Source organism: Gopherus flavomarginatus, chromosome 5 (assembly GCF_025201925.1).
Source record: "Gopherus flavomarginatus isolate rGopFla2 chromosome 5, rGopFla2.mat.asm, whole genome shotgun sequence".
Taxonomy (NCBI): domain Eukaryota; kingdom Metazoa; phylum Chordata; order Testudines; family Testudinidae; genus Gopherus; species Gopherus flavomarginatus.
The window spans coordinates 38,868,984-38,881,961 of NC_066621.1; the positions used below are offsets into that span (position 1 = coordinate 38,868,984).

Below are 12,978 nucleotides of genomic sequence, written 5' to 3' on the forward strand. Positions count from 1 at the left end.
TAGGTGGTCCAGGTTCACTGCTTGTAACCCTTTACAGGTAAAAGAGACATTAACCCTTAACTATCTGTTTATGACACTAGGAACAAAACATCTGGGCTATATGTACAAGACGGGGGGATCTATCCTGGGAAGCAGTGACCCTGAAAAAGATTTGGGGTCATGTTTGCTAATCAGCTGACCAGGAGCTCCCAGTGGGACACTTTGGCCAAAATTGCAGATGTGATCTTTGGATACATACACGGCAGAATCCCAGCTAAAAGTGGAGTGGTGTATTTGGCTCTGGTGTGGCCACTGCTGGAATACTGTGTCCAGTTCTGGTGTCCACAATTTGAGACGGATGCCAATAAATTGAAGAAGGTTCAGAGAAGAGCCACAAGAATGATTAAAGGATTAGAAAACCTGCCTGATAATGATAGACTCAAGGAGCTCAGTCTATTTAGCTGAACAAAGAGAAGGTTAAGGGATGAGCATCAAGGAACAAATGCAAAAAAACTTCAGGACCAGACTTCAAAGAGAAACTGCTGAGCTTCAGTTCATCTGCAAATTTGACACCATCAGCTCAGGATTGAACAAAGACTGTGAATGGCTTGCCAATTACAGAACCAGTTTCTCCTCTCTTGGTTTTCACACCTCAACTGCTAGAACAGGGCCTCATCCTCCCTGATTGAACTGACCTCGTTATCTCTAGCTTGCTTGCTAGCACACATATATATACCTGCCCCTGGATATTTCCATTACATGCATCTGAGGAAGTGGGTATTCACCCACGAAAGCTCATGCTCCAAAACCTCTGTTAGTCTATAAGGTGCCACAGGATTCTTTGCTGCTTTTACAGATCCAGACTAACACGGCTACCCTCTGATACATAAGGAACAAATATTGGCTAATGGGCTCATCACTTTAACAGACACAGGGATAAGAAGATCCAATGGCTGCAAGTTGAAGCTAGACAAATTCAGACTGGAAATAAGGTGAACATATTTAACTGACAGGATTTGGAACAATTTACACAGGGTTGTGATGGATCCTCTATAACTGGCATTTTAAATATCAGAATGGGGTGTTTTTCTAAAAAAATCTGCTCAAATTCAAACAGGAATTATTTTGAGAAACATTCCATGGCCCGTGTAATACAGAAGGTCAGATGAGATGGTCAGAGTGAATCTTTCTGGCCTTGGAAACTACTATTTGCTGGGGCACTTCAAATTTGCTATTTTTCACTTGCCTTTACTTCCCGTCCTCTTGTCTTTTCTTTTCTCTTTTCTTGTCCCATTTCTCTCTGCTGCTCGTCTTCCTGACAAGGGTGGGGCTGTTCACAAAGAGGTGGTGTGGGAATCATGTGCTGATGGTGATCTCCCCCAGAATGATCTCCTATGGGGACTGATGCTGTCGTCTGCCCGTCTGTTCCCTTGCTCAGCTCCCAGCCCGGAAAGTCTCCACACAGATGGGCTGCGCTTGGGGTTCTCACTGAGTTAACAGGGAAGAGACTTACTTAGGTCCCTGTTGGCTGAGTGCAGCAAGGCCAAATGCTCAGTTCAGTAGCATTTCTTTGTCTGTCTGTAACACAATCATTTTTGAAGACTGAGTTAAATTGATTCTAAAATTTCTAGGCATCGGTGGGAAGAACCTTGTTGGTTTGGTGACAATTGGAAAACAGCAGCACCAGAAAAGCCTGATTTTCTGCACCATCCCCATTAAATTGGTGCTGTAGGCAGAGGCGCTTTGTGACATCAGAGTTAACTCAGCCAATCAGTGCTAATTCTCTCCAGGTGATTTGCATAATTCAACCCCATTGGTTAAAATGAGTCAACAAATGAACCTGCCAGTTTCAATGGGGGAGATGACCCAGGCAGATGGCAGGGTGAGGATTTAAGATCAGGGTTAGGGGAGTGAGTGAGTGATGGAGGCGTTGCTGAGCTACCTTTGATGTCACAAGGCTACTGCTCAGGCTCCTCTGCCTGCAGCGCCACATGGGCACCAACTGCCCTGGGGAAGTTTTTGTTGATCTGAAATTTACAAAACAAGAACAGACGAGGAATGGCTCAGACAATTTGACAGGGTTTTGGGGCATTTTCCCATGCAATTGTTACTGGTTCAGGGATGGAAACTGGGCCTACATAAACAAGCAAGTGTCCAACCCTATAGTTAGTCTCTTTAAGATCGAGTTAATAATTTTCAACAAATTATTGCTGTGATGAATTTTGCTGCCTTCTCTCCTTTAACTGAATACGCGCGGTTTACAGTTCTCTTGAATGTGGAAGTTCTTCTAAAATCAGGGTAAATAAAAATGATTTTTTAAAAAACAAAAAGCCTCAAAAGGAGTTTAAAAAAATTCAATTGGATTATATTTATTTAAAATAAAATACTTTTTTTTAAATAAAAACAAGACTATTGGGGATTAAATTTGAAATTATGACAACCCATGTTAATGCTGAATAATACTACATGTGGGGGGATCTAAAATCTGAGTGAGACGATGACCAGAAACAATCAGTTCGTTTCACTAATTGCAGCTCCGTCCTTTCATCAGTTAGGTTTAAATGAAAAATACGTTTCGGTAACTTTTTTGTTATTTTGTATTCAGCACATTTAAGGTAGTTTTATTTAATTAATAAATAGATTGAAAATGCTGTTTCTGTGCATTTGAATTTCCATCCAAATAGAGCTTGGACAAACCCGAAGTAAAAAAATCATCATCATCATCTAGGACATAAATGCATCATTTGCCACTTTCCAACATAATAAAAATGTCAAAATTAGACTCAAGAAATGTAACTTACTCCATATAACTGCTTAAATCAATGTGCATAGTTATAGTTTATACCATCACGGTTAGCAAAAGAAAAAGCACCAAATTCAGTGTTAAGACTATATTTAGTTGCAAATCAACATTTTTAATGGTTATCAACTAACGAGAATCAGCCTATCAGTAGGAAAATAATGAAAAAATGCAACATTAAAACATGATTAAAATCAATGGTTTAAATCAATCCACCCTGATGTCTAGTTCTGGAATTCTGAGTTTTGGAGGCCAGACTGAGACCCTCATTGACTAGGAACAGCCAGGAATCCAGGAACAAATTCAAGTCCAGTTAGCAACCAAGCTCTAAATCCAAGGAACAATTGAAGGAAATAGGAGACTGAGGGAAACAGAATTTCCAACCGTTGGTTCCAAACCGAAAGATGTGACATTGGCTTTGGATGGGGAGAAGCAGGAAATCTTTAGGGATTCTTGCCCCAAACAACAATCACCCATTGTCCTTTGGAACTCAAAGGTGTCTAACGGTCATGACCTACTCAAATTGCACTACTGCTGGGAGTTAGAGAAGTGTCTCTATCTCAAACAGAGGAGGTGGAAATGGAGATAAGAAGCAAGAGGTGATTATACAGCAAGGCCGTGGCAGAGACAGAAAGAAACGCATAAGAAAAAACACTGATCAAAAATGTTTTGCATTTAAATCTCAGTTCTTAAACAAAGGAAATATTATCTGTAATTAGTTAACTGAATTGATACCTTCTGCTCATGTCCTTCCAGATGTATGAACTGGTAGATCTCATCCTATCCCACCTCATTTTTATTCATAGATTGAAGGAAGAAAACACGTTTGCCTGCTTGGTCAACTCCCCAGGGGTTTCTTAAATCCTGTGAATTTGTCATTGAACCGAACTAGATGAATAAACTGAAATGAGGAAAATATTCTTTCTTTGCTTTCAAAGGAGGCTACTGCTGTTGAAAGCTGTTTCAGCGCTTCAAGTAATTCTGGTTCCAGGGGCTTCAGTGGTTTGACTGTCCTTAAAACTTGGCAGTAAATATGTACTACTTAATATTGGTTTTTTTCTATTCTCTTTCAATTATGTTAAGAGATTATAATAAGGTGAGGGCTTAATATAGGTTGTCAATTTCATATCTAATTTTAACCAGGTTTAGTTTAACAAACAAACCTGTGGTTAATTTAATTTAAAAAATCCAGTTCCTATTTTAAAAATAATCTATTTTTAATCCATCTGCCTAGGGATTGAAAAGGTTCCTAGCTCATCTCCCAGTCCAGGAAGGGCTGATCCTCCTCGATCTAAGGTCTCGGGCTCCTCATTCTGTACTGGGCTGAACTGAAAGTCCAGATGTAAATTCTAGGGATTTGGATCTGAGATTTAATGGCCCAGTGCTGCACAGCACTCACAGGGCGGCTTTCCCTGGTTAAATCTCAGAGCACTGACAATAGTGGGTAAGTGTTATAGACCCTGTTACTCAAAGGGAGTGTTCCTCTAGTGCTCGATGCAGGGGTCTGGACACAGGACTCCTGGCTCCATCCCTGGCTCTGTCACTGGCTCCCAGGGCGACCTTGAGCCAGTGACTTCCCTGCCCAGGCCACAATTTTCCATCAGGGGTGTTGGGGTCCCGCCCCCATAGCCCAGGACTTGCCAGGTGTCAGGAATGTGAGTAAGGTGCTAGCAGACCGTGAGCTGGGAGGTGCTGCCTGTGGTAGGTCCGTGTTCTGGACCCTGGCTGCTGGCCTGAGTTTCTCCATCCCTTGGTGTCACGGAGTGTGGGGGAGTCAGGGCCCTGCACCCCCAACTTCCTGTGATTCACCGTGACTCTCAGCCAGTCAGTAAAACAGAAGGTTTATTAGACAACAGGAACACAGTCCCAAGCAGGGCTTGTAGGTACAGCCAGTACCCCTTAGCCAGGTCCCTCTGGGGGCAAGGATCTTAGACCCCAGACTTGGGGTTCTCTGCCTCTTCCTGGCCAGCCCAAAACTGACCCCAAAAACCTCTTCAGCAGGCTCTCTCTCTTTGTCCAGCTTCCCGGGCAAAGGTGTCGACTCCCCCTACCCACCTTTCTGGCTCAGGTTACAGGCTCAGGTACTGTCCCTCATCCCCTGCTCTCCCATCCCCCCATGGAGATAGTCCCTACTGCATCACACTTGGCAATAAAACATCGTCTTGTTTTCACAGCCACGGTCAGTCTCCTGGTTTCTACAGTCAGCCCTGTTGGCAGGGCATTGCACCGCGCAGTGCAGCACCTTTCCCAGCTCACATCGTGGCAGGAAAGCGAGGAAGAGGGCCAGGGATGGGCCAACTCTGAGCATCTGCCACCCAGCTCCATGGCACCTAGAGCAAGTGAGTGGCACGTAGCACACCCTCAGAGGCTTCCCTGTTCTGCCTGGGAAGGGGCAGAAATGGGGGGGAATCTCCTCCCAAGGAGATGAGATTTGCTAACACAGCCCCCTGCAGCCCTTCGCTCTGGGCCTGGGCAGCACATTTCCTGCTGGGCCTGAGGCACCTTCTGGGCCAACATGGAGGTGGCCCAGGGTGCAGCTGTGCGAGAGGGACCCAGGACTGGGCGGGAGCTGGGCATGGTGGCTCTGGGGCTTCCTCTCCAGGAAGCAGAGGAGCCAGGAGCCCAGCCCCAGGGCCCAGCAGGGGCCACCCCCTGCCTAGCCCCTAGAGAGCCCCCAGTCTGCCCAGAGCAGGAGATGGGTGACCCCGGGTCCAGCACCAGCAGCTCCGCCTGCTCCCAAGGGGCCAGCAGCAGCCATGCAGTGGAGTGTGAGCGCGCAGAGGCTGAAGGCTCCTCCAGGGCAGGTGAGGGGACTCTCCGGGGAAGGGAGGAGGACGGGGGGGGGTAACACCCGGCGCCCGTCGGTTCACCAAGGCATCAGGCCTGAGCCACATGAGCCCCCCTGACACTCACAGAAGCTTGCAGCGTCCAGCAGGCAGAACTGAGCACTGCAAGATGGAGGTTCCCAGGGATGTGTTGGGGACCGGAGATATCGGCTAGTGACATTCGGTTGCACATTTCAAGCAGTGGCTGCCCAAAGTGCTCACTCCTGGACAGGGCCGTCCTTAGCCATAGGCAGAACAGGCAGCCGCCTAGGGTACCACTAGGTCTGGGGGCACCACTCTGCGGGGAGCCTGGACAGACGGGAAGCAGTGGAGCATGTAAGAGCAGGGCTGCTGGGTCCTAGAGAGAGCTGAATGCAGCACAGTCTGGGGCAGGGGGTGGGGATTCGCTGCTGGGGTCTCTGGGAAGGGGTAGGGGAAGGAACTCACCTGTAGGGTGACCAGATGTCCCGATTTTATAGGGACAGTCCTGATTTTTGGGTCTTTTTCTTATATAGGCTCCTATTCTCCCCCACCCCATCCCGATTTTTCACACTTGCTGTCTGGTCACCCTAGGTGGGAGTAATTGGTACCTATATAAGACAAAGCCCCAAATATCGGGACTGGCCCTATAAAATCAGGACATCTGGATCTGGTCACCCTAGCTGGGGAGCGTGTCTCTCCCCCAGGCTGGCAGTGATCCATCTCATCCGGGGGGAGCTGCACAGGGCAGGATGAGCTGTTGTGGCTCCATGAGTGCCCCGTCCCTGAGATCAGATGCTGTGCTAACTTCACCATGGTCCATTGGGCTGGCAGTGGTGCCCATTGGCGTGTGATCGGAGCTGAGGGTTTGCTGCTGCTGTTGCCACTCTGCACCCTAAGAGGTGGATTTTGAGGTCCTGCAGTTTTCCACCTATCTCCTCCTCTACTGCAGCTGTTGGACAGCAGGCTGGGGGGTGAGCCAAGCATGGAAGCAGTACTGTGTTGCCATTTAGATTGTCATTTAACAAATTTGTTCGCAAAAAATGCTTGCTAACCATCTTAAATTCAATTTCAATATTTTTTTTTTAAAAACAGAAAATTAAGTTGTTGACAATTATTTGTGACAAGTTTGGTATGGGGAAGGGAGTGGGCCAGTTTTCATCAGAGAAACAAAAAATGTTGACTGACTTTCCTCTAGTCCTGTTACTGCTAAATAGACCCCTCCAACAACTGTAATATGCTCATCTCCTTATGAGTGTATAGAGCAGGGGTCAGCAACCTACAGCACACGTACCAAAGGTGGCACGCGAGCTGATTTTTGATGGCATGCGGCTGTGGGCTGAGCGGCTCAGCCTGCCGCTGCTCTGGGTTCCGGCTGATGCCCCTTTGCCACCCAGGGTCCCGGCCGCCGGCCCCACTCAGCACCTGCTACTGATCTGGAGACCCCCAAGGAATCCCAGGCTGGCAGTGGGCTGAGCAGGCCGGTAGCTGAGACCCCGGATGAGCCACTCAATCTGCTGTCGGCCTGGGGTTCCATTCACTCAGCTGGTAGCGGGCTGAGCAGAACTAAATTCAACAAAACAGGAAAACAAGAGCAACTAATGACAAAGTGCAAGAACCTAGAGCAATGGTCACCAACCTTTTTCATCTGGTGGTCACCAGACGAAGGACCATGGCAGAGGACGAGCATCTGCCGAAATGCTGCTGAAATTCAGCGGCATTTCAGCGGCGATGCCTCTGGATGATGCTGCTTATCGGTGGCAAGCGGTGTCATCCAGAGGCGCTGCTGCTGAAATCGCTGAATTTTGGTAGCATTTCAGCAGATGCTCGTCCGCCAGCCAGTACGCAGGTGCACTGACAGGCGCTGGTGGGCGCCATGGCACCCTCGGGCACCACGTTGGGGACCCCTGACCGAGAGAGCCTCCTGAAGCATGGCGATCGTTTTGATTTAAATGGACTTGAACTGTATGAAGAATTAAGTACACTGTCATCAATGTTGCCACACGCAAAATCGATGATGGACATTGTACAGTTTACTCATACCAGCACACTTGTTGACATATATCCTAATGTGTACATTGCCACTCGTATTCTACTGACAATTCCTGTAACAGTAGCATCAGGAGAACGGAGTTTCTCAAAACTAAAGCTCATTAAAAACTATCTCCGCTCTACAGGGAGTCAGGAACACTTGACTGGTCTTGCTATTCTTGCAGTCAAACAAGACATCACTTTGTCCTTGTCATACGATGACATTATTACTGATTTTGCAGCCCAAAAAGCCAGAACAATTGCTTTCAATTAAAAACAAATCCTTGTTTCAATACCTCTTCATAGAAATTTCCAATAAAATGTTGACAAACTAAAAAAATTATATTTGCATCATTCTGTCAAATCAGAATTTTTTCTATAGTGCTACTTCTTTAGTGCTAGTACATCAGCATTACAGTGTGCTTATTTAAGTTAAACTGGTTTTAATAACATGCATGTGACAAGTTTTCCAATACTGTAAGCTTATGTTCGTGTTGCTAAGAGAAAGACAGGCACAGGGGCACCAGTTTAATAATCCCACCTAGGGCACCATAAAGCCTAAGGACGGCCTTGCCCTGGAGCTGGGAGCAGCTCACACGCCAGAGGCTGTGCAGGAGCAGCCCGGGGGTGGGGGTCTCCCAGTGGAGCAGGCTCCCAGAGTGGAGGGCTGGAGTGATCAAGCAGCTCACCGTCGGATAACACCAGGGGATGTCACAGGCTGGTTTGTGGTTCTGTGTTTATTACACATCTGGAGATTAACGGGATGCAAGTAGCACAAAGAGCTGCCTCGGCACATCCCCTCCCCCGCCCGGTGCTGAACCCCACTGGCCCCCCACTTGTGGGGCTGGGTGGGGCAGCACCAGCTGGAGGGAGGGCTATGGGGGGGCTATGAGCCGAGCCTGTTCTCTGCGGGGGGGAATCACGCAGTCATCCCCTTGTGGCCGATGCTTCCTACCCCATCTCTCCAATGACTTCCCCTTGGTTCATGCTACAGGTGTGGGCAGGGAGGGCCCCTGCATCCCTGGGGCTTTGCCCATCGGACCCCCTGCTCACATTGATGGCAGCGTACAGGACGGGCTCGGTGGCAGGGGCTGGGCCCCCTCACTTGGCCTGCAGCGCCTCCAGCTCGGCATAGGTGAGTCCATCGGCACCAGGGTCGGGCTCCTGGGACTGGCAGGGGAGACAGACACTGGTGTGAGTGTGGTTGCATGTGCACATGTGCTAACACCAACACACACACACACCAGACAGTTCTGACCTCAGCCACCAGAGGGCAGCAATGCCCCCCCCCCCCCCCGGATGCACAGTTGCTCTGACAGGCTCTGTCCTGTCCAGCAGGGGGCTCCCAAGAGCTGCTCCCCCCACCCGCCGGAATCCAGCAACACCTCATCACCCACTCCAGCCCACAGAGCCCCCACCCGCCCTCCTGGCACCTGCCCCCCCATGGAATTCCGCTGACCCTCCCCAAGTCTCAGACAAATGCAAACATTTGGAAGACGGTTTGAGGGGGGTCAAGGTGAGTTTGGGGGGTCCAGGGTCAGGCTCTTATTCTCTGTGTTCTGGGTCTTCCACCCCTCCCGAGATGGATCCCTGTTGCTGATCCCCAGCTCCGGTGTCTGCCCTGAGGGGGTACGGAGGGGGCAGGCAGACTCTGGGGGTCAGCTTCAGAACATGGCTCTAGTGGGACCTGGGCAGAGCCAGATGGTCGGGGTGTGGTGGGGAGGAGGCTGGATGGTCCATTGGTATTGGGGGGGGTGAGGAGTGGGGGGCACTTACCAGGACATCCAGCTGCTTCTGTTCACCCACAAGGGCATCTGTGGAATAGAGACACCCACGCAGTGAGGGTCTGGGACCAGATCAGGGTCCCGGGCCCAGCCCCCCACCCTCCATCTCAGCGCTTCGCAGGCTGGCCCACTTGCCCCCCAGCCCACTGGGATGGGGCAGGGTCACTAGCCCCATGGTGCAGGAAGGATGCCCCCAAATACACACAGTGAGTCGGGGCTGCACCCCACATCGGCATCCCACCACACAGGACATGGCCCCTGCCAGGGACACCCACCCCTCCCCCCTGGCTGTCGCCTCATGTGTGACTTACAGACTGTGGTTGCAGCCTCAGACTCCCTACGGGGAGAAAGAGAGAGTGAGAGAGTAACAGAACCCAGGAGTCCTGGCTCCTAGCCCCTGCAATCTAACCACTAGACCCCACTCCCCTCCCTGAGCTGGGGAGAGAACCCAGTCCTATGTCCTGTATCAGGTAGATCGGGGGTGGGGAGTGGAGCTGGGGTCTCACCTGCTCTGTCTCAGGGCTGGTCCTTTCCCTGCAGAGACATGAAGCAGAATCGTCCATGAGTTGACCTGGATCTCATGTACCCGCCCTGCCCCTCAGCCCTACAGCCTATAGGGCAGCCAGGAAGGAGGGCCCAGCACAGAATCTCCCCGCCCCTGCTCTGCCAGCTGCTGAATGTGAATACCCTAGAGACAGGCCCCACCCCCAGCAGCACAGTGCCCACTGCTGAGACCCCAACCACATGGTCCCCTCATGCTGCCCAGGGGCTTTGGGGCCAGCTCTCACTGCCTGGGGAGACGCCCCCTGCTGGGCCCCTGCCCCACCCCCTGGGTTTCCTTCCCTGCTGTCTCCCATCCAAGCCATGACCCCTTCCCAGCCCTGATTAGCAGCAGGTTTAAGCCTTCCCTCCCTATGCAGGGCACTCACTTCCTCGGGTTCGTCTATAGCAGAGGAAGGCCAGGAGGAAGAGGCTGGCGGCCACCGGGCTCACTCCAGTGATGACGAGGCAGGTCAGATCCGGTGCTGCGCTTGGTTCTGATCCCCCTGGGAAGCAGCACCAGGATGTGAGCACCATGAGCAACTGGTTCATTATCTGCTGCCCCAGCCCCTCCACCTCAAGGACCCAGGGACCCATAGGAGAACATTCTATGGGGCTACTGGGGGGGCAGGAGCAGAGGGGATTTTGGGTAATAGTGGTCAGGGGGTTCACTCCCAATGGCAGAGGGCTGTACTGAGGTGGCGGCAGGGTGTGTGGGGGGTGTACCTTAGGCCCCATGCCTCTGAAGTCAACGGGACTTTCTCCCTGCCAGCTCTGTGCCTGGCCCCTTCAATGACACAGCTGTTTCCACCAAGAGCGCTGGGGGCGGGGGAAGGAGCTGCTGACTGCTGTCCCCTGCTGTTTTCTTTCTCTCTCCACCACAAAAAATCTCATCCCAGACTTCAGCTCCCCCCCCACACCGACTTCTGCTGTCTGGGAATCCTTGGGGGTCTCCTCACAGCTGTTGTTTCCAGGCTGTTTCTGAGCAGCCAACGTGTGCAGCTCCCACTGCTCTTTAACCTGACAGCCCCCAGCCCAGGCGGGCATCGCACAGCCAGCCCTGGAATGCAGTCACAGGCTGGTAAAGGCCTCTGGTCTGCAACTCCCCCATGGGCAGGGATCCACCCACCCTTGGAGTTGAACCTCCAGGCTGCCCCGTGCTGGGGAACCCAGCAGTGATTCCATCCCTGCCCCCTCAGCTGGGCGTCCCCTCTGCTGGGCCCAGGGCACCCAGCAGACCCTGGCTCTGAGTGTCCAATTGGCACAGAGACCCCCTGATCAAGGGCATTCACGGAAATAAAAATGTAGCTTCTTTTAGAGGGGCACTTTGTGTGCTCCCCGCAGCCAGAGGAGCTGGTTCTCCTCCCCAGAGGGTTCTGTGCTCTAGCCCCACTGACTAGGGGGGCGGGCCCTGCACCCTTAGGGTCTGGCTGGGTGTGGGGCTGGGAGTGGGAATACTGAGCCAGGCCCCTCACCTGCTACCACCAGCTCCACGGGGTCGCTGGGATGTGACCAGAGGAACGGGTACCTTTTGGAGCGATAAGAGCAGCTGTAGCTCCCTGCATCTCTCCAGTTCATGTTACGAATGGAAAACTCAGCCACGTTCCCAGCAGGGTCTACAGGCTGCAGCACGGTCGGGTTTCCATCTTTGTACAGAAGGAACCTCATGTTCTGGTGCTGACCCTGACACCGCACGGTCACGGCTCCCCCCAGGGCAACCACCCTGCTGGGGCGCAGGGAGATAGAGGGTTTGGGGTAGGAGATCTCTGCAGTGAGAAGGAGACAGACCGTGAGACAGAGCCCGGCACAGTCACTGTGCCCCATCCTCACCGCGTGGTCCCAGAGATGGGGTCCCTGGGAGAAAACCCAGCCAGAGGAACCTCTCCGAGATCCAAGAAATTCCTGGGAGCTATGCCAGAAACTGTCTAAAATCCAGAGCACCTCTCTGTACCCGTCTAGCTACTTAATGGGGCTCCGCAGCCTGGGGGTCAGGACTCCTGGGTTCTGTTCCTGGCTCTGGGAAGGGAGCGGGCTCTAGTGGTCAGATCAGGAGAGGGCTAGGAGTCAGACGTGCTGGATGCTGCACAGACTGAGCCCCTGTTGAAAAGAAATACATGGTGAGAAAAAGTCCCCACCCTAAAGCCAAGTCCTGACTATCTAACCAGACACAAGGTGCAGGAGAGATGATTATCCCCCATTCATACAAGGGGAAATGGAGGCACAGGCAGGTTAAGTGACACTTCAAGGAGTGTCCCATCTGCCCAGAGACCCCCTGAGGGCTGGCTGCATATGGGGCTGGCAGCAGAGACACTGAGACTGATCCCTCACCTGCTACATAGATCTCTACGTAATCACTGGGATAGGACCAGTCAGGAGGCTCTGATCTGGAGCGAGACCGGCAACTGTATGCCCCTCTGTCTTCCTGTCTGGCACTGGGGATGGTGAATTCACCCCCGTCCCCATCAGCATCCACCGTCTGGATTTGGAATCCAACTTTATACAGAAATAACCTCCTGCCCTCGCACGGACACTAACAGCAGATGGTGATGACATGCCCTGGGGCGATCATCCCTCTGGGGCTGACAGAGATGGAGGGTCTGGGCACAGGGAGCTCTGCGTTCACACACAAACAGGAGTGAGATGGGGAGACACAAACCCCTCCCCATGTGTCTGTTACCTGCCCTTAGCATCCAGCCCCAGGGACAGCGCCAGGGCTAACAGACACGTCACTGCATCCCCAGGGAACCTGTGGGCTGGGTTCTGATCTCAGCCCTCTGGGGTCAATCCAGAGTCACTCTGATTGCACTGGTGGCAGGGCTGGGCTCTGATCTCAGACCACCAGTAGGGTGAGCATATTTCCCTATGCTGAATATGGGACACCTGGTAAAGTTACTCTATTCAAGCGAGTTCAACGACAATCAATCAGAACTACACAGTACAAACATTCAAATTCACATCCAGTTGACTGAGCCCCTGTTGAAAAGAAATACTGCATAGCTGGATTCTTTTTATTTACCTTCTTATCTGTGAGGCTTTAGGG

The 12,978-nt window shown here is 51.5% G+C and overlaps 1 protein-coding gene and 1 long non-coding RNA gene across 2 annotated transcripts in view; one reads left to right on the top strand and one right to left on the bottom strand.

The window, feature by feature from the left end:
- Positions 1–12,978, top strand: part of PPP1R32 (protein phosphatase 1 regulatory subunit 32) — a 346,274-nt gene that overhangs the window by 126,307 nt on the left and 206,989 nt on the right. The window lies entirely within an intron of this gene.
- Positions 8,564–10,431, bottom strand: LOC127052676 (uncharacterized). Its single transcript, XR_007774856.1, has 3 exons — positions 10,328–10,431; positions 9,391–9,428; positions 8,564–8,784 (listed from the first exon to the last, which is right to left on the bottom strand). It is a non-coding gene; the product is annotated as an uncharacterized LOC127052676 (long non-coding RNA).